This window comes from Bufo gargarizans, chromosome 2, assembly GCF_014858855.1.
Source record: "Bufo gargarizans isolate SCDJY-AF-19 chromosome 2, ASM1485885v1, whole genome shotgun sequence".
Classification (NCBI taxonomy): domain Eukaryota; kingdom Metazoa; phylum Chordata; class Amphibia; order Anura; family Bufonidae; genus Bufo; species Bufo gargarizans.
The window spans coordinates 156,062,692-156,085,160 of record NC_058081.1 but is presented as its reverse complement, the minus strand read 5'-3'; positions in this window follow the sequence as shown (position 1 = coordinate 156,085,160).

Below are 22,469 nucleotides of genomic sequence, written 5' to 3'. Positions count from 1 at the left end.
AATCACTATTTCTGTCGCCCACCGCTTCCCTCCAGCCCGCCCCGCTCCTCTTGATTCACAGCCAACCTCGCTCCATCTGGAATTCCAGCACCTGCGCCGTGCGCTTCTGTATTCGGCGCAGGCGCAGTGACTGTCGGACCGCAGTGAAGATGCCGGCGCAGGTGCTGGAATTCGAGATGGAGCGAGGTTGGCTGTCAATCAAGAGGAGCGGAGCGGGCTGGAGGGACGCGGTAGGCAGCAGAAATAGTGATTAGACGGAGCCTCTAGGTGCTGAAAAGACGCCCCCATAGCACCTAGAGGCTCATTTGCATATCAATAAAAGTATGTTTTTAAGCTTAACAGCAGCAGACAAAGGTGATACAAGAGCACTGTTAGGTAGTGCAGACACTAGCCGAGCGCTAGTGTCAGTCAGCGAAAAATCTCAAAATCTGGTGGTAGAAACCCTTTAATACCTGGCTTCTACATTTCCACTCCGCTGAAATCCCCACCATCATGGAGGATTTCAACATCTCTATTGACACACACAACTCAAATGCCTCGAAACTCCTATCTCTTATTTCCTCCTTTGGTCACCACAGCCACCCACAGAGATGATCACACACTAGACCTGGTCATCACCCACCTCTATTCCCTATCTAATCTCTCAAACTCTCTGATTCCCCTCTCTAACTACAATCTTCTTAAATTCTCAACTACTCTCTCTTCAACTGGCCCTCCAGTCCTTAAACTACCACACTCATAGAAACTTCAAACGTCTCTGACTGGCTCACACTACTGTCCGCACTATCTTCCCTTCACGATGCTGACACAGCTGCTGCATGCTACAACACCATAATTATTTCAGCCTTCAGTCACCCCTCTCACCCACACCAGAACCCAGCAAATCAATTGACGACAAGCTAACAGAGCTACAGAATAACACTGGAAGAAAACCCACACCAAGGAAGACTTTATCTCCTACAAACATGCTGTCCTCAACTTCAAGTCTGCATTCACCATTCTAAACAGATTATACAATACTGAATAGATACCTTAAAACATAACTTTTATTATAATAACAATTAAATCCCTAAATATATATGATAAACACCATTCGCTGCGCCATCGGTAACCAGGAGCTAGGGATGTGGGGATACTAATACTGGGTCTCTCACAATTAGTCTCTCCCTACAATGGATGTACCTTAAAGCGACAGTTGCACTATCCTCAGGATTATCCCACAGTTGCCCGTGGACACCTACTAGGCCCTCCCTGTCATTGCGCAGTAATGGAGACTGCCCAGCTTCGTCACTTTGTGGTTGAGGGCCCTGTTACCAATATGACATTCTTTGGTCCTAGTAAATGTCCCAAAAATTGTCATTCTTTTGATCCTAGTAAATGTCCCAACGCGTTTTGTTTGAAATTAGTCCAAATCATCAGGGGACCTTTGCTGGGTTGTTCTGATGACCACACACCCAAACCCAAAATCGCCTCTTCCCACTGGGTATATACAACAATCGGAAGAAATGGGGAAAGTGAACCCCAGTGAAATGATCCATTGAATTACATAAGTGTCAGTACTAATCTTAGCCCCCCATGTCTCGGTCCACAAGGATGCGGCTGTATGCAAGCAGCGTTTTGGTGATCACCTCCAAAGCTGAATGGAGACTGAACTGATGCATTCTGAGCGGATCCTTTTCCATTCAGAATGCATTAGGCCAAAACTGATCCGTTTTAGACCACTTGTGAGAGCCCTGAATGGATCTCACAAACGGAAAGCCAAAACGCCAGTGTGAAAGTATCCTTAGTATGGGGGTTTGTCATCCCCCCTCCTATTCTTGCACAACCCCTTTGACTCTTTATATCTAACGCAAGTTATTTTATGCTACATTATGTTTAACAACCCTTTTTGTATCACTCTCCTCTTCCAGCTATACTATTTTTTCCTTAGAACTTTAATTACATGTGCTTAAAAGGCTCACACAACAGAGTAGTTGTCCTCTGAATGATTCATCAATCCTTTCCTAGTTGTGTCATTACAGGACTGCCAAAAAAGACAGATGTGATTGCCCGGCTAATGCCTTTGATGTTTTCCAGTCAATACACCCCAGTCAATACATACTAGTGATGGTCAGTAAAAAAGAGCAAGACTCAGCATATTTTACCACTGGTAAGTGAAATGAAACATGCGCTGTAAACAAGAAAGCATCCAGATCTCCTTCTTTCTGCAGATCGTTCAAATCGGAGGAGACGGCAGTGACATTTATTACAGTGGAAACGCCGCATTTCCAAACTCATCTGACTGATTAAAAACATTTCCCTGAACAAATGTGTTTTGTGCCTGAATTGCAACTTGTGCACGTTGCTCTCTTCCTGCCATCGGCGAGATGACATTCTGCGCGGCGGTGTACTGCTTACTGTAGAATGGCAATGAACTCATCTCTTGCCGGTCGCTTCCTGCGAGCTGCTTCCATATTATGTCGCAGAATTCTAATGACAGGCATCAATTCAGCCTCTCTTTTCCAGCTGAATAACAAAGGATGAGATGGATTTGTCAAGGTGATACTAATTAACAAATACGTTTCCATTGATAGAGACGGAATTCACTGGCAGGGAAGGAATACAGATGAAGAGCAGACACCGAACATCTCATCCGCTATTGTGAAACAGAGTAATGTGCAGTGTGGTTTTTATACCACAGATGTTAGGTGTCTTATATGTCATACTTCTTCAATATCATTATTAAATATGTTTGGCTTTTTTTTCCCTATATAGTCCCAATGTTTAGTGTCCTCATGGGACTATAAAACCCTTATTTTATTCTACTCAAATCGAAAAAGGTTACCCTTATTTTATGTATTTTTCTATATGTTTATACTATGCTCACAAATTGGATTGTGTGAGTACCATATAGATAAAAAACGCAGAGTGCCCTGTACACTCTCCCTCCCCCCACCATCTTGTAACTTACTGGAGTTTAATATGCCAGTCTTAGTAAAAAGTACATCAGAGTAATGCCTCATTCACACGTCAGGGTTTGGTCAGTGATTTCCATCAGTATTTTCTGAGCCAAAACCAGGTGTGGCTCTAAACACAGAACAGGTGCAGATCTTTCCCTTATACCTGATCTCTGCTTTTAGATCACAATCACTTATGAAATTAACTGACCAAAACACTATTGTGTGAATGAGGCTTAAGAAGTGCAAAACGTATTAAAAGGAGAGGAACATAGAAAGTAGGAACATGTCTACCTAAAACAGCCTACTGCCAAATAGGGTTTGCCCAACTCAATTAAACTCCATGGCTCCACTGCCAAGAATGTCAATCAATATGCAAATGACTTGTTAAGTGCCCCACAATCAGCCTCCTACACAGCCACCCTGCTGCTGGGGAACACAGGGTGGGCACTATCATCAGGTAAACAGACCAGTATTTGTGTGTGTGTTTTAACATTTATAAATGGAACTGGAAGAGGCACTAGGGGCAAAATGTTGGCATTACTGCTGTGAGGGGGGCACAAGGTGGACATAACTGTGAGGGGGAAACAAGGATAACATAACTACTGTCAGGGGCACAGTATGGGCTGTGAGGGGTTACAATGTGGGCATTTCTACTGTCAGGGGGTATAATGTAGACATTTCAACTGTGGGGGCACAATGTTTGCATTATTACAGTAAGGGGGCACAATGTCTGCATTCCACTGTGAGGGCGGCACAAGGTGGGCATTACTACAGTGAGGGGGTAAAGAATGGGCATTTCTACTGTGAGAGGGGCACAGTGTGGGCATTACCACTGTGAGGGACACAATGTGGGCACAACTACTGTGATGGAGCACAATTTTGGCATTACTACTGTGAGGGGCAGAATATGGACAAAGCCACTATGAAAGAGGCACAATGTGGGCATAACTAGTCTGAGGGGACACAATGTGGATACTACTACTGTGAGGGGACACAATGTGGATATTAGTAATATGAGAGGGGCACAATGTGGATATCACTACTGTGAAGGATCACAATGTGGGCATTACTAATGTGAGGGGGCGCAGTGTGTTTCTTAGTACTGTGAAGGGGCACAATGTGGGCATCAGTGCTGTTTGGTAGCACTAAGGGGAAAGCAATGCCCTAGATTAACCTGTTATACCATTGGGAAGGCTCGGTCTTACAGGACCAGCACAGCGCCCCCTGCTGGGGATTTAATATGGACAGTTACATCCCCTGTTTATGTGATCATTCTTTTTTCTCTATCACCACAGCGACCTTGTTCCGGATCCAGCGGATATCACGCAGACACACCAGCAAAACCCTGTATGCAGTAAGACCAGTTGGTTCTTTAATTTATCGCAAGGTGTATTGGTACTGCCGTGTACCCTATAAGAGAACGTATCCGGTAATATATATTGAGGATCATTTACAAAGACCGGCTTATAAATTAGATGCACTTCCAGCGGTCCATGCGCCTGGCGTAAAAAACTACTTGGGCTCTTGACTGGAGTAGTTTTTATTTTACTCCTCTTTTACACTGTGTTCAGGTGTAAAAGAAAGTAAATGTGTCAGGGCCAGAGACTCGGCCCCTGTCACACTCTCGCCACTCCTAAATATTTGCAAAAAGGGGACTTGCAACTATTTTTACTCCTAAAACAGGTGTAAAAATATTTGTAAGGATATTATTAAAAGTTACGCTTAAGAAAAACGTTTTCTTTTTATTCCGATATTCTGAACCCCAAAACTTTTTATATTTACATCTATAGAGCTACAGTGTTAGAGCAGATTTTTTTGCAAGATGACCTTTAGTTTTTATTGTAACCATTAGCCTTCCTTATTGAAGATGCAACGCGAAATCTTGTGCGGTGCATTATGACTTCATCATGCTAGCTGACATGGTGACGTCATACATCACTTCTATTAGTTCAACACTAACTATGATGTTTTTTTTTTTTTTTAAGACTATAACAAGCAATCATTAGATTGTCATTTCTATTCAGTAATGGAATTTGTTCCATTACTCAATATAGAATACAGTATATTCCAATGCAGTGCTACCAACTGGAGGCCTGTGTTGGAATATGTCTGTGATAGGCATTGTAGACCCCAGCAGGCTGTGGCCTACCATTACCACACAAGATCTTCTCCAAGAAGCTGTTACCGGTGCAGGAGCGCAGCACTCCTATATTTTCACTGCTCAGATGCCATGGTCACATTTGACCACAGTATCTGAGGGGTTAAACGGGTTTTCTGAGATTTTGATTCTGATGACCTATCCTCAGGTCAACCACCAATCAGCTGTTTGACAAGGCACTCCTTTGAGTGCTGCGGTCTTCTCGCAGCTTAACAAGCACAGTGCCGTACAATGTATAGCGGCTGTGTTTGGTATTGCAGCCCAGCCATATTCACCTTAATGGGGCTGAGCATGATACCAAGCACAGCCGCTGTACAATGTACAGCACTGTGCTTGGTGAGCAGGGTGAAGGACACACACAAGTGCCAGTGCCTTCTCAAACAAATGATTGGCGGTGGTCCCGGGTGTCGGACCGCCACTGATCAAAATCTTGGAAAAGCCCTTTAAATGTCTGCTGTGTGGAACAACGGGCACCTGACGGCTATGGCACTCGCTCTGCTCTGGATGTCTAGACAGCCCGTCTACTGTGAGTTTACGCCATCTACAGGATTAGTAAATATTCCCCAACATTTGTTAGTAATTCTTTGAAAACACCTGTCAGATATATAATGTACCTAGCAAGGAGTACTTTAGATATCTAAAGATAAAATATGCATTAAAGGGGTTCTGCTGTCCTTTTATATTTATGGCCTATCATCAGAACTCCCTAAAACATAAAAGTGTTAAAACAGTCTTTGAATGAACAGTCAGCACTTTGTAGCCACTTTACAAAGAGGGAAAAATCAATACAGAGCACTTCTACTGCACTTTCTCTGCATCGTTTTCCATATATGTTCACATGTATATAGACCAAATGGTGTGAAGAACGGCAGTTGATAATGGAGCATGTGCAGATTGTTCTGAGAACACAGTAGTCTTTATAAACTAAAGAGTATTCTTTTTTCAACTAGAACTTTTCTCCATAAAAAGGATTCCAATATGGACTTAATTAGTATGTTGGTGTTAGTACATTGGTGTGTGTTTTACAGGAAAGGCATATTGTTTTTAACTTGTTATATACGACCAACCTGTTATCCTGCACAGTTGATCCAAAATGCAAAAAAACCCTCATTGTAGAAGCCAAAATTTCTCCATTTTAGGGTAAATAAAATCATTCTCGATTCCTATCAGCCAATCAGAATAACTCCCTGAATCAACAATCCTTCTCAAGAAATCTAGTATTTATAGCCGGTAATATTATTACACTACAGAAATACATCCAGGTCCCTCATGAACTCCTCCTCTGGCAGAGATTTCCATAGTATCACTGCTCTTACAGTAAAGAATCCCCTTCTAAGTTGGTATAAAAACCTTCTTTCCTCCAGATATAAAGGGTGTCCAATAGTCAGGGTCACAGTCCTGGGGATAAATAGATCATTGGGAAGATCTACACAGTTTGTGGGAAGTACCATGAGCATTTAGGACCTATAAAAACTTTAAAGGAGAAAGGGCACGGAAACAGGATGGCAGTCATGTAAATCACATATGGAAGCTACGGACACTTGTATATTCATGGTACACATGGGCAGCAGGGGCATGGGTGGGGGCTTTCTACATGTATGCTGTGGTTAGCAATAAGCTATTTTAGCTTTTTACATGTTATTACACATCAGTATATGGAATTTCAGAAGTTTCAGCATAAGGCACACAATTCCATCAATGCTAATAGACTAAAATAAAAAATCACAAATCTGTGATACTAGTGAGTTGCCCGATTTAAACATACACTTTCCCGTTCTTCTTACAGCTGTATGTTATGGCATATCCCTAGAATTTGTCATTGTTTAGCATTATGCCATCACATAATATGATCGGTAAGCTGATGACAATATATCATTCAAAAGGTGTGGACCAATTGCAAAAATGCCTCCCATAGAGGGAGGAGAAGGTGCCTCTTTTTTCCTACTTTAAGAATTCCTTGTTGGTTCCTAAACAACTAAGAGAGAACAAGCACATATCCAAGAACATGCCTCATGCGCTGCTCAGAGATATTACCCCTCTTTCAATGGTATTACCAATAATTAAATTATACGATGTGCATATGATTTATTTATTTTTTTACATTCATCTATTAATATAGTCCCAAAATAGATGTGGTTTATATATCTTTTATTTCACTCAATCATACAAACAGTTAAAATGTATCTATATAAATTAATTACAGATTTCTTATATTACCCACTCACTCTTACCAAGTGGAGAGAAGAGGAAAAAACAAAACCTACAAAAAAAAACTTAGTCATTTATTCTTCATTTCCATGTGTAAAAGAACTTTAATAAAAAAAACTTACAAAAGCTGCCTGACAAAAGGATAACTGGTATTTACAGTTCTATATATTTTCCAGCACCATACAATTGTGATGTGGCTGGGTTTTACAATGCTCAGTGAGTGTGATGACCAAAAAGCACACACAGCACCCTCACCGATGCATTAAGGCAATACACCTGCATAAACAGGAAATATCTACTGTGGAAAAGCAGATGTTGAAAATAAACATTTAACAAGGAAATAGTCAAATGTAACCATTCAGTTCCCAGTTGATAATCTAAGGCTACTTTCACATCTGCGGCTGGCTGTTCCATGCAGCGTTTTTTGTCTGGCGAATCCTGGCATATGCCATGCCGAATGTCTACTGAATTTTATGGTCAATGGGGTCCAGCGGGCAAGTGGAAATGGAGGACAGCGGCAGGCTACTCTCTGCCAGATGAGCCTGCTGGAGAGCACAGCCGCAGATGTGAAACTAGCCTTAAACCCTGACTAGCTGAATGCCATGTGTACACCAGCATCTATTACATTTACATTTCTTCCATGTGTTTTATCAAACTTTGGTCCACATAAGTGTGCTGGACATCTGAGTCACATATTCTGGATTTTGATTTTAAGTATAAATATTAGTGTTGAGTAAAGCAAACTAATCTGAATTTCCTTGATCTCGTGGTAATAAATCAGTTTTTCCTAAAATGGCAGCTGTACGTGTTACAAAGAGAAAGTAAAAAGCCTGGGAACTTGAGGTTAACCATAATGCCAGCCAACCCCCAGATACCCATCCCTTGTGATGTCACAGCCCGATAAAAACCTCATCCCGCGTGGTTTCCTCCATTTTCCTGTGAGATGAGCTTTGGGAGAGACATGGCAAGCGCTCATGTGCTAGGGACAGTGTTGCTGAAAATGATAAATTGAAGTATATTGGAGAAGGGAGAGTGCAAGGAGAGCGCAGGGAGAGTGCAGGGAGACTTATTCTGCATTTGTTTTATTTATGTATTCCTACTTTAGCCATAAATGTAATTCAATACCAATAAGATAGAAGTCTTTATTATACCACTGCCAATGTTCCAACCAATACAAATCAATCTGCAGGACTAAATGATGACCATCCTCATCTTTTGCTGGCTTTACTTCTTCCAAATCATCCTTTAAAGTCTCCATGTCCTAGAAAAATCAGCAAGATGCAGAGAGAGGAGGAGCTGGATGTTCCTGATGACATATCATTGGTATTAGATGATGTGTAAAAAGAGGAAAAGCAGAATGCTGAAAAGGGGCTCCCACCTGAAGGGCAGGAGAGCATAGGGTTGGAGAAGTGGAAACAGTCTTAAAGTTGCATTAAAGGTGCCTCATGGCCATTAACAATGAAGGCCGACTATACAGGCAATCTTAATTATTAAATGAAAAGTAGCCACGGGCTAATTGGTTGTGTAGTTCTTCACCGCAGCATGGCGCTCTATGTGGTTGTAGCTTTGGGCAGAGTGGCCTGGGTATACCTGATTTATAAGGATTCATGACAAATTAATTCAGAAAGAATCAAATTTCTTGTCGAACTTCGGGGAAGCTGCTGAATCGAATTGTTCAAAACATCGCTCATCTCTAAAAAATATGTGACTCACCTTCCCCAAATCCAGTGTAGAACACTGCCTTGATTTTCTTCTATAGCTATCCCAGCCTCACTGGCAGTGGCAGACACAAAATGATGTCACTCCACTGGAACATTCAAATGAGGTCCCACTGCCTGATTATTCAGGTTAGTCTCCAGCATTTCCTCTAGCAGCCTACAGTTACCCTACTGCATCAACTCTGCAATATCAGCACTGCTAGAATTCTGCCACATCAACCTTGCAACATCCGCTCTGTTATATTATTTCTACATCAACTCTATTACGGTCTCTAGTATGCCACATGCACTCTAATAAATCACTCTGCTATTTCAAGCTGTAGAACAGTGAATCAAGTCTGCAACATCATTATTCCACCTCCAGTATGCTGCTACAATTCTGCTACATCACTCAGAAATTCCAGTCTGCTGATTATGATAGAAGGTGTCAGAACACACAGCCGCTATGTAGGGGCTGCAAATGCACAAATCAGTTAGCGTGTCCAGTATAGCTTACAATAGGGGTGTGAGTATCAGAACAGGACCAGGAAGTAACAGAAGAATCCTTGGGAATCCTTGTATCCTGTCATTCCTGTGAATGTTTCTTTGACATGTACACACTACCTAAATATTGCTACAAAGTACTCTCATTCATTCAGTTGTATTTATTACCTAATGACAAAAGTTCTTTCAGCATAACGTACCATGCCATACTGGAAAAGGTGTGCAGGGGATGAAAGTAGAGAGAGAGTTGCTTCCCAGCAACATTCCCTATACTTTAGCCATTGCATGGCTGCTCAGTGTCTTCTAATCTGCTCTGGTTAATAAAAGTGGCCGGCTTGAAGGAAACCCTACTGTATTACTTTGGTATGCTTTAGAAATATAGGAACTTTATTTAACTTTTTTAGGGACAGGCAGAGTATGGTCAGCAATGGATCAATAAGGGGACTTGAAGCAGCCATGTAATACTACATTTCCCCTGCAACAGCCAATGCAGAAGTAATTTATGGCTCAGCAATAACGGCTGATCGCCAATGTTTGAGAGAAGATAACAAGAGTTACATGTCTACCATGTTGTCTATGAAGGTGACAAGGTCTAAGCATATTATGACTTCTGTAGTAAATACACAAGCATGAAAAACTATTGATTGATTTTACATAATGTATCAAACCAAACTATTGTTAACCGTGTAGACCGTTCAATGCAAGTTGTGTACAATTCATGAGGAGAGGTAAGAACTTCAATCCCAACGTCACTGCAGAATATCTCCTGCATCTCAACATTTATGTTTTATTATTGCTGGTATTCTATATTGTAAATAAGCATGTGGTTTATGACCACATTTACTTTTTCTATGTTAACTTCAAATTTGTTTATAAATTGAGACACAAATTCCCATTGCAATATTTCATATAATATCACAAGAAAAAAATCTAATGTTTCTTAATTAGAAGTGATAAATAAGACTGAGATTAGATAGATATTAGATCTTGTCTTAAAAAAATGGCATCTCTTCTTCAGTCAATACAGTAAAAGGATTAAGACAGAAATACAAATTTTACTTAGGAATAGTTGGAGGTCTTTCAGCCTCGTCTGTCAGGATTCCAAGTTCCATGATTTATCTGGCTGGTCAGAGGTTATAGTACATCGAAATGTAATTTCTTCCTCACCTTGGCTTCATTCTTCTTAGGCAACTTAAAATGTCATAACCAATATTCTGCATGCAACAAACGGGACTTTCTAGCAGTAATACTGAAAAGTAAGTCCTTCTTCTTGAGACAGATCTACCTATCAAGAGAGAGAATTGCTTCATTCAGCCAAGAAATTGTCCACATAAATAACACAATAATATATGCAATATAATATTATATAGATACTAAGTGGGACGAGAGAATTTTTATGTTATATAGCTTCAAAAATGCTCAAAAACATTTCTAAAGGCTAAGGCCCCTTTTAGCTACTCCAGATTTTCAATAAAATGTTTCTGTATATCACCTTCTGCTGTTAATTATTTTCATAATTTCTCTGTCAATTGACAATTGGAGCAATGAATGGGCAGAGGTCTGGATCCATGTGAGGTACAGGGCTGATTCTAGCTTGGTTACAAAGAGATTGTGATGTCCTATATGTCTGATTGTTAAACCGGAAGCCCATGCCTGCCACTGTCCCGCTCCTCCAAGGGGGCACAGAAGCTGCATCAATTACCCTACCTCTTCTCTTGCTGTGCTGGTGGTGCAGACCCATTTGCCCTCCTATGCCCACCAGCATCTCGCCCGACCACCGGCATCCCACTGTGCTCTCCTTCCAGCAGTCTATGGCCTGCTCTTCCCTCTCAGGCCTTGTTGCTTTGTTCCCAGTGCGCATGTACTCTCCAGCTCTTAAATTGCCAGTACACACCCTATTATTCCCCAAACAATAGCTGGTCACCTCAGGGTATTTAAGGCTTGAACTTTAGGTTGTTTTGCTTGCAAGTTCCCTGAAAAGTAATGCTCCTCTGTTTGTCTACTCGTGTACCGACCTCAGGCTGTTTACCAACTGACCCTCTGCTGCCTGACCTGACCATTGGCAGTTACAGTATTAACCCATTGCTAACCAAACTTTGCCTGCCCTGACCTCTGCCTGTTTCCTTACTATGAGAATTGCCTGTTCCCTTGGTGCTTCGCACTGGTGTCTGGCCCCTGTGGGTCAGCAGCCGACCACAATGGCACTATTCCAAGAGGTAGTGGTCTGGTGGCTCCCCTCCAATGAAGACCAGATCTCTGTATAGGGGTTAAATAGTGAAAACCAGGGGACTTCCATTATAGCATACTAAAGTATAGCCCAAAGTCACACTGGTTGGTTGGCACAGTTGTTCTTCACCCACTGCTCATGACACTGATTTTCATTTTTTACATCAGTCCTAGCATAAGCCCTTTAAGTGCCAGTATCAAACTAACATGAGTAGAAAAACAGATAACCAGCTTTTCTTTTTAATAAATGCCACAAAATTTGGACTGCTTATTTTGGTGAACGGAACCTGAGAAGGATTCTACCACTTTGTGGTTTACAATTCAATTCCGTTTGCGGAAATAAAAAAATATTAGATTCATTCAAATTATAAATCCAGGCAAAGTGGGTTTTGGGGTTTTTAAATCCAATCCTATTCTAGTAATAGAACACAAATAGTGTGAGGACATAAAAGCAACACTACCAGTTTTTAGCCGATAGCATTGAATATGTAAAAGAAAATACAACCATTCTGACAATAATAACTGTAGGTATCATTGGTACGCTTCATTTAAGCCAAACATTGGGGAAAATGGAAAACCGTCTGATTGCAAATAGCTTTTTTAAGTACTAAGATTGAAGTTTGTACTCAGAATTTGTATGTGTCATAAAAAGCAGAGGTATTTAAGAGGAAAAAGAACAATCTTAAAACTGGTTATTATTTTGAAACAGCTTATTTCAATAAACCATGCTGGTGCCTACCTGCCAGGCAGCCTTAGCACCCAGAACTAATTGGGAGTATCCAGGACAAGTATAGGGCAACTGAGCCTATACTTTTTATATACCTTTTTTCAATGATATTTGAGAGGTATGTTGCATCATGATTATACCATAAGGCATAAGAGATGTGATAAATGATCAAATGCAGGTTAACTTTATGCTATTCATTTCCTAAAATGACTTAAAGGGGTTTTCCTATCTGAGACAAGGGGGCATATTTCTAGGATATGCTCCCATTGTCTGATAAGTGTGGTACCACCTCTGGGACCCGCACCTACACCGAGACTGGAGAGGGCCACTGCGCTTGCGCGGCCACCGCTCCTATTCATTTCTATGAGGCCGATAGAAATATCCCAGCCAGCGCTAAAATGGAAGATGGCTGCATATGCGCAGTGCATCCTCCACAACTTTCGGGGCTCCATTCTCAGTGTAGGTGCAGGTCCCAGAGGTGTCCTAGCGATATGCCCCCATTGACTGAGATGGGAAAACCCCTTTAAATTGTCTTAAGACAAGAGGAAAGAAGTAGTATCCGTATTATAGTCACATACTCTATAAGGATGTTATTTTAAGAAGAAGTTCTACTAAGTAAAAGTTAAACGGGGTGTCCACCTGACTGATATTTTTTTTAAAGGGTCAGAATGGTGTAACACAATAAAAAAGGAGGATACTCACCTCACTGATCCCCTAATGGTCCAACACTTACCAGTTCCCCACTGGTCTCTGCGTCCTGGTTGTTCTGGGCATACAGGAAAGGCACACTGTTGACTCACTTTAGACAGTGATTGGCTGAATGTGCATTTCCTGCATGTCAAGATAGACCAGTGGAGAGACAAGCAGGAACACTGTAAGCATCAGAATTGTAGCAGCCTGGCATCTGTGAGTTAAGTTTCCTTTTTTTTTTTTTTTACACTATTTAAAAAAAAAATTTGGCCAGACAACCCCTTTATGGTCAGTTTATTGCATACTATATTTTTTTAAAGAAAAACTTAAGATAAGAATAGTATTTTGTACCAGAACATAATGTATCAGAAAATTACAATTCTGACAATTATGCACTGAATAAATTGAATCTGCATAATAAATAAAATGCTGATTTAGCATTAACTAGTAGAATCAACATAGCAACATATGGGTTTCTTAAAGGGGTTTTCTGAGATTTTTTTTTTTACTGATGACCTATCCTCAGGATAGGTCATCAGTATCTGATTGGTGCGGGTCTGATATCCAGGACCCTAGCAATAAACAGTTTGAGAAGACAGTTGTGCTCCTGTGAGCACATGGCCTTCTCGCTGCTTTCCCTAGGCCAGTTAACGTGGCCTAGAAGCAGCTCAGCCCAATAGAAGTGAATGGGGCTGAGTGCAATACCAAGCACAACCACTATATGGTGTTGTGCTTGGAGAGCTGTGAGAAGGCAATGGTGCTCACAGGAGCACCGCTGCCTTCTCAAAACAGCTAATCGGTGGGGGTCCCGGTTGTCAGACCCCACACCGATCCAATACCAATAACCTATCCAGAAGATAGGGCATGAGAATTAAAATGTCAGAAAACCTTTTTAACCACTTCAACCCCCCTAGCTGAAACACCCTTAATGACCAGGCCACTTTTTACACTTCTGCACTACACTACTTTCACCGTTTATTGCTCGGTCATGCAACTTACCACCCAAATGAATTTTACCTCCTTTTCTTCTCACTAATAGAGCTTTCATTTGGTGGTATTTCATTGCTACTGACATTTTTACTTTTTTTGTTATTAATCAAAATTTAACGATTTTTTTTGCAAAAAAATGACATTTTTCACTTTCAGTTGTAAAATTTTGCAAAAAAAACGACATCCATATATAAATTTTTCGCTAAATTTATTGTTCTACATGTCTTTGATTAAAAAAAATGTTTGGGGAAAAAAAATTGTTTGGGTAAAAGTTATAGCGTTTACAAACTATGGTACAAAAATGTGAATTTCCGCTTTTTGAAGCAGCTCTGACTTTCTGAGCACCTGTCATGTTTCCTGAGGTTCTACAATGCCCAGACAATACAAACACCCCACAAATGACCCCATTTTGGAAAGTAGCCACCCTAAGGTATTCACTGATGGGCATAGTGAGTTCATAGAACTTTTTATTTTTTGTCACAAGTTAGCGGAAAATGATGATTTTTTTTTTTTTCTTACAAAGTCTCATATTCCACTAACTTGTGACAAAAAATAAAAACTTCCATGAACTCACTATGCCCATCACAAAATACCTTGGGGTGTCTTCTTTCCAAAATGGGGTCACTTGTGGGGTAGTTATACTGCCCTGGCATTCTAGGGGCCCTAATGTGTGGTAAGTAGTTTGAAATCAAAATCTGTAAAAAATGACCTGTAAAATCCTAAAGGTGCTCTTTGGAATGTGTGCCCCTTTGCCCACCTAGGCTGCAAAAAAGTGTCACATCTGGTATCGCCGTACTCAGGAGAAGTTGGGCAATGTGTTTTGGGGTGTCATTTTACATATACCCATGCTGGGTGAGAGAAAGATGTTGGCAAAAGACAACTTTTCCCATATTTTTATACAAAGTTGGCATTTGACCAAGATATTTCTCTCACCCAGCATGGGTATATGTAAAACTACACCCCAAAACACATTCCCCAACTTCTCCTGAGTACGGCAATACCACATGTGTGACACTTTTTTGCAGCCTAGATGCGCAAAGCGGCCCAAATTCCTTTTAGGAGGGCATTTTTAGACATTTGGATCCCAGACTTCTTCTCATGCTTTCGGGCCCCAAAAATGCCATAAATACCCCACATGTGACCCCATTTTGGAAAGAAGACACCCCAAGGTATTCAATGAGGGGCATGGCGAATTCATAGAACTTTATTTTTTTGGCACAAGTTAGCGGAAATTGATTTTTTTTTTAATTTTCTCACAAAGTCTCCCTTTCCGCTAACTTGGGACAAAAAATAAAAACTTCCATGAACTCAATATGCCCCTCACGGAATACCTTGGGGTGTCTTCTTTCCGAAATGGGGTCACATGTGGGGTATTTATACTGCCATGGCATTTTAGGGGCCCTAAAGCGTGAGAAGAAGTCTGGAATATAAATGTCTAAAAATTTTTACACATTTGGATTCCGTGAGGGGTATGGTGAGTTCATGTGAGATTTTATTTTTTTGACACAAGTTAGTGGAATATGAGACTTTGTAAGATAAAATAAATAAATAAAAATTTCCGCTAACTTGAGCCAAAAAAAATGTCTGAATGGAGCCTTACAGGGGGTGATCAATGACAGGGGGGTGATCACCCATATAGACTCCCTGATCACCCCCCTGTCATTGATCACCCCCCTGTAAGGCTCCATTCAGACGTCCATATGCGTTTTGCGGATCCGATCCATGTATCCGTGGATCCGTAAAAATCATATGGACGTCTGAATGGAGCCTTACAGGGGGGTGATCAATGACGGGGGTGATCAGGGAGTCTATATGGGTGATCACCCCCCTGTAAGGCTCCATTCAGACGTCCGCATGCGTTTTGCGGATCCGATCCATGTATCCGTGGATCCGTAAAAATCATACAGACGTCTGAATGGAGCCTTACAGGGGGGTGATCAATGACAGGGGGGTGATCAATGACAGGGGGTGATCAGGGAATCTATATGGGTTATCACCTCCGTCATTGATCACCCCTCCTGTAAGGCTCCATTCAGACGTCCGTATGTGTTTTGCGGATCCGATCCATGTATCCAAGGATCCGTAAAAATCATACGGACGTCTGAATGGAGCCTTACAGGGGGGTGATCAATGACAGGGGGGTTGATCAGGGAGTCTATATGGGTGATCACCCCTCTGTCATTGATCACCCCCTGTAAGGCTCCATTCAGACGTCCGTATGCGTTTTGCGGATCCGATCCATGTATCCGTGGATCCGTAAAAATCATACGGACGTCTGAATGGAGCCTTACAGGGGGGTGATCAATGACAGGGGGGTGATCAGGGAGTCTATATAGGGTGATCAGGGGTTCATAAGGGGTTAACCACCTCCCGACCGCCTAACGCACGGATGCGTCCGGAAGGTGGTTGATTCATTCCTCCTGGACGTATCCGTGCCGAGATTTCCTGTGAACGAGCACACACAGGTGCGCGCGTTCACAGGAACTGAAAGTAAGTGAGTGGATCTCCAGCCTGCCAGCGGCGATCGCTCGCTGGCAGGCTGGAGATGCGATTTTTTTAACCCCTAACAGGTATATTAGACGCTGTTTTGATAACAGCGTCTAATATACCTGCTACCTGGTCCTCTGGTGGTCCCTTTTGTTTGGCCACCAGAGGACACAGGTAGCTCAGTAAAGTAGCACCAAACACCCCTACACTACACCCCCCTGTCACTTATTAAGAGAAATTGACTGCAGAGATATTTCATCATACTGTATGCCAGTGTTACTATGTACATATTCTCTTATTTTATACCACTGGAGACCCTCAACAGGAAGGTTGAAAAAAGGTCCAGTTTTTGTGAATAGATATATCATAAATCTGTTAACCAGTTTAGCTGTTTATCTTGGATTAAATAAAGGACACAATGCAACAATTGGTCTGATGCTTCAAATATGCCCCGCTTCCTAACTGTCTTACATTTAGACCATATTCTATGCTTAAAAGAGGCGTAGAAAATGATGAATAAGATGGCCCTACCCGCCCATCTCCTTCCCTGCCCATGCCATGGCAACTTTTTTAAACCTTTCGTGAGCTGGGAAAAGTCACAGATTGTGGCGCAAATTACCTTGCAGATACAGTATTGGGGGGGGGGGGGGGGGGGATTAGTATCTTGGATTTCTACATGCCCAAGCATTTTGATAAGATAAGAGTTATCTGGTAATGGCTTATTCCCCTCTCTCAATTGAGAAAACTTGAACGCTCAGTGAAGCCTATCATGCAAATCGATGTTGGCCAAATGATAGCTATGTAAAGTTCAGGGCTACTTTCAGTTACAGCTGTTGATGAAAAGTTCCTTAAAGGGGATTTCCCACACTTAAGAAACAAGAAGGAATTTCAGAACGTAGGTCCCAGTGAGTATGTGTAACTACCACTCTGTTCACTTCTATGAACAGAGATAGCAAGTCTCCATTTTTGCAAGTCCCATAGAAGTGAAGGAAGCAGTCTATTGTCATGATCACTGGGAGTCTCAGCAGTCAGACCAACAGCAATCAGACACTTATCCCATAGATATGGGATATGTGATGATAATGTCTATAAAGCGCTATTGAATATATCAGCGCTATATAAGTGTGTAAAATAAAATAAAAAGTACTCTTTGTGGCAAAACCCTTTAATGTTCTGACACTGTCTTACCTCAAACCCAGATAAGAGACTTGATCTTAGTTTGTACTGTAGCAGGAAGCATATGCCTGATCATCATAGAAAATACCTGTAAATCAATAATCATACATTTACCCAGGAAAATGTTTCAAGTAGAGTTGAGCGAACACCTGGATGTTCGGGTTCGAGAAGTTCGGCCGAACTTCCCGGAAATGTTCGGGTTCGGGATCCGAACCCGATCCGAACTTCGTCCCGAACCCGAACCCCATTGAAGTCAATGGGGACCCGAACTTTTCGGCACTAAAACGGCTGTAAAACAGCCCAGGAAAGGGCTAGAGGGCTGCAAAAGGCAGCAACATGTAGGTAAATCCCCTGCAAACAAATGTGGATAGGGAAATGAATTAAAATAAAAATTAAATAAATAAAAATTAACCAAAATCAATTGGAGAGAGGTCCCATAGCAGAGAATCTGGCTTCCCGTCACCCACCACTGGAACAGTCCATTCTCAGATATTTAGGCCCCGGCACCCAGGCAGAGGAGAGAGGTCCCGTAACAGAGAATCTGGCTTCATGTCAGCAGAGAATCAGTCTTCATGTCATAGCAGAGAATCAGGCTTCACGTCACCCACCACTGCAACAGTCCATTTTCATAAATTTAGGCCCAGCACCCAGGCAGAGGAGAGAGGTCCCGTAACAGAGGATCTGGCTTCATGTCAGCAGAGAATCAGTCTGCATGTCATAGCAGAGAATCAGGCTTCACGTCACCCACCACTGCAACAGTCCATTGTCATAAATTTAGGCCCAGCACCCAGGCAGAGGAGAGACGTCCCGTAACAGACAATCTGGCTTCATGTCAGCAGAGAATTAGTCTGCATGTCATAGCAGAGAATGAGGCTTCACGTCAGCCACCACTGCAACAGTCCATTGTCATAAATTTAGGCCCAGCACCCAGGCAGAGGAGAGAGGTCCCGTAACAGACAATCTGGCTTCATGTCAGCAGAGAATCAGTCTTCATGTCATAGCAGAGAATCAGGCTTCACGTCACCCACCCCTGCAACAGTCCATTGTCATATATTTAAGCCCAGCACCCAGGCAGAGGAGAGAGGTCCCGTAACAGAGAATCTGGCTTCATGTCAGCAGAGAATTAGTCTGCATGTCATAGCAGAGAATGAGGCTTCACGTCAGCCACCACTGCAACAGTCCATTGGCATATATTTAGGCCCAGCACCCAGGCAGAGGAGAGAGGTCCCGTAACAGACAATCTGGCTTCATGTCAGCAGAGAATCAGTCTGCATGTCATAGCAGAGAATCAGGCTTCACGTCACCCACCACTGCAACAGTCCATTGTCATAAATTTAGGCCCAGCACCCAGGCAGAGGAGAGAGGTCCCGTAACAGACAATCTGGCTTCATGTCAGCAGAGAATCAGTCTTCATATCATAGCAGAGAATCAGGCTTCACGTCAGCCACCAGTGCAACAGTCCATTGGCATATATTTAGGCCCAACACACAGGCAGAGGAGAGAGGTCCCGTAACAGAGGATCTGGCTTCATGTCAGCAGAGAATTAGTCTGCATGTCATAGCAGAGAATGAGGCTTCACGTCAGCCACCACTGCAACAGTCCATTGTCAGATATTTAGGCCCAGCACCCAGGCAGAGGAGAGAGGTCCCGTAACAGACAATCTGGCTTCATGTCAGCAGAGAATCAGTCTGCATGTCATAGCAGAGAATCAGGCTTCACGTCACCCACCACTGCAACAGTCCATTGTCATAAATTTAGGCCCAGCACCCAGGCAGAGGAGAGAGGTCCCGTAACAGACAATCTGGCTTCATGTCAGCAGAGAATTAGTCTGCATGTCATAGCAGAGAATGAGGCTTCACGTCAGCCACCACTGCAACAGTCCATTGGCATATATTTAGGCCCTGGCACCCAGACAGAGGAGAGGTTCATTGAACTTTGGGTAGCCTCGCAATATAATGGTAAAATGAAAATAAAAATAGGATTGAATGAGGAAGTGCCCTGGAGTCCAATAATATATGGTTAAGGGGAGGTAGTTAATGTCTAATCTGGACAAGGGACGGACAGGTCCTGTGGGATCCATGCCTGGTTCATTTTTATGAACGTCAGCTTGTCCACATTGGCTGTAGACAGGCGGCTGCGTTTGTCTGTAATGACGCCCCCTGCCGTGCTGAATACACGTTCAGACAAAACGCTGACTGCCGGGCAGGCCAGCACCTCCAAGGCATAAAAGGCTAGCTCTGGCCACGTGGACAATTTAGAGACCCAGTAGTTGAATGGGGCCGAACCATCAGTCAGTACGTGGAGGGGTGTCCACACGTACTTTTCCACCATGTTAGTGAAATGTTGCCTCCTGCTAACACGTTGCGTATCAGGTGGTGGTGCAGTTAGCTGTGGCGTGTTGACAAAACTTTTCCACATCTCTGCCATGCTAACCCTGCCCTCAGAGGAGCTGGCCGTGACACAGCTGCCTTGGCGACCTCTTGCTCCTCCTCTGCCTTGGCCTTGGGCTTCCACTTGTTCCCCTGTGACATTTGGGAATGCTCTCAGTAGCGCGTCTACCAACGTGCGCTTGTACTCGCGCATCTTCCTATCACGCTCCAGTGCAGGAAGTAAGGTGGGCACATTGTCTTTGTAGCGTGGAACCAGCAGGGTGGCAACCCAGTAGTCCGCACAGGTTAAAATGTGGGCAACTCTGCTGTCGTTGCGCAGGCACTGCAGCATGTAGTCGCTCATGTGTGCCAGGCTGCCCAGGGGTAAGGACAAGCTGTCCTCTGTGGGAGGCGTATCATCATCGTCCTGCCTTTCCCCCCAGCCACGCACCAGTGATGGACCCGAGCTGCGTTGGGTGCCACGCCGCTGTGACCATGCTTCATCCTCATCCTCCTCCACCTCCTCCTCATCCTCGTCCTCCTCGTCCTCCAGTAGTGGGCCCTGGCTGGCCACATTTGTACCTGGCCTCTGCTGTTGCCAAAAACCTCCCTCTGAGTCACTTCGAAAAGACTGGCCTGAAAGTGCTAAAAATGACCCCTCTTCCTCCTCCTCCTCCTCCTCCTCCTCCTGGGCCACCTCCTCTTCCATCATCGCCCTAAGTGTTTTCTCAAGGAGACATAGAAGTGGTATTGTAACGCTGATAACGGCGTCATCGCCACTGGCCATGTTGGTGGAGTACTCGAAACAGCGCAACAGGGCACACAGGTCTCGCATGGAGGCCCAGTCATTGGTGGTGAAGTGGTGCTGTTCTGTAGTGCGACTGACCCGTGCGTGCTGCAGCTGAAACTCCACTATGGCCTGCTGCTGCTCGCACAGTCTGTCCAGCATGTGCAAGGTGGAGTTCCACCTGGTGGGCACGTCGCATATGAGGCGGTGAGCGGGAAGGCCGAAGTTACGCTGTAGCGCAGACAGGCGAGCAGCAGCAGGATGTGAACGCCGGAAGCGCAAACAGACGGCCCGCACTTTATGCAGCAGCTCTGACATGTCGGGGTAGTTGTGAATGAACTTCTGCACCACCAAATTCAGCACATGCGCCAAGCAAGGGATGTGCGTCAAATTGGCTAGTCCCAGAGCTGCAACGAGATTTCGCCCATTATCACACACCACCAGGCCGGGCTTGAGGCTCACCGGCAGCAACCACTCGTCGGTCTGTTGTTCTATACCCCGCCACAACTCCTGTGCGGTGTGGGGCCTGTCCCCCAAACATATGAGTTTCAGAATGGCCTGCTGACGTTTACCCCGGGCTGTGCTGAAGTTGGTGGTGAAGGTGTGTGGCTGACTGGATGAGCAGGTGGAAGAAGAGGAGGAGGAAGCCGAGAAGGAGGAGGTGGCAACAGGAGGCAAAGAATGTTGCCCTGCGATCCTTGGCGGTGGAAGGACGTGCGCCAAACAGCTCTCCGCCTGGGGCCCAGCTGCCACTACATTTACCCAGTGTGCAGTTAGGGAGATATAGCGTCCCTGGCCGTGCTTACTGGTCCACGTATCTGTGGTTAGGTGGACCTTGCTACAGATGGCGTTGCGCAGTGCACACTTGATTTCATCGGATACTTGGTTGTGCAGGGAAGGCACGGCTCTCTTGGAGAAGTAGTGGCGGCTGGGAACAACATACTGTGGGACAGCAAGCGACATGAGCTGTTTGAAGCTGTCTGTGTCCACCAGCCTAAATGACAGCATTTCATAGGCCAGTAGTTTAGAAATGCTGGCATTTAGGGCCAGGGATCGAGGGTGGCTAGGTGGGAATTTACGCTTTCTCTCAAATGTTTGTGAGATGGAGAGCTGAACGCTGGCGTCTGACATGGTTGAGACGCTTGGTGACGGAGGTGGTGGTGGTGGTGTTGGTGGTACATCCCCTGTTTGCTGGGCGGCAGGTGCCAACGTTCCTCCAGAGGCGGAGGAAGAGGCCGAGGAGGCAGCAGCAGAAGAGGCCGAGGCGGCAGCAGCAGAAGAGGTAGCAGGGGGAGCCTGAGTGACTTCCTTGGTTTTAAGGTGTTTACTCCACTGCAGTTCATGCTTTGCATGCAGGTGCCTGGTCATGCAGGTTGTGCTCAGGTTCAGAACGTTAATGCCTCGCTTCAGGCTCTGATGGCACAGCGTGCAAACCACTCGGGTCTTGTCGTCAGCACATTGTTTGAAGAAGTGCCATGCCTGGGAACTCCTTGAAGCTGCCTTTGGGGTGC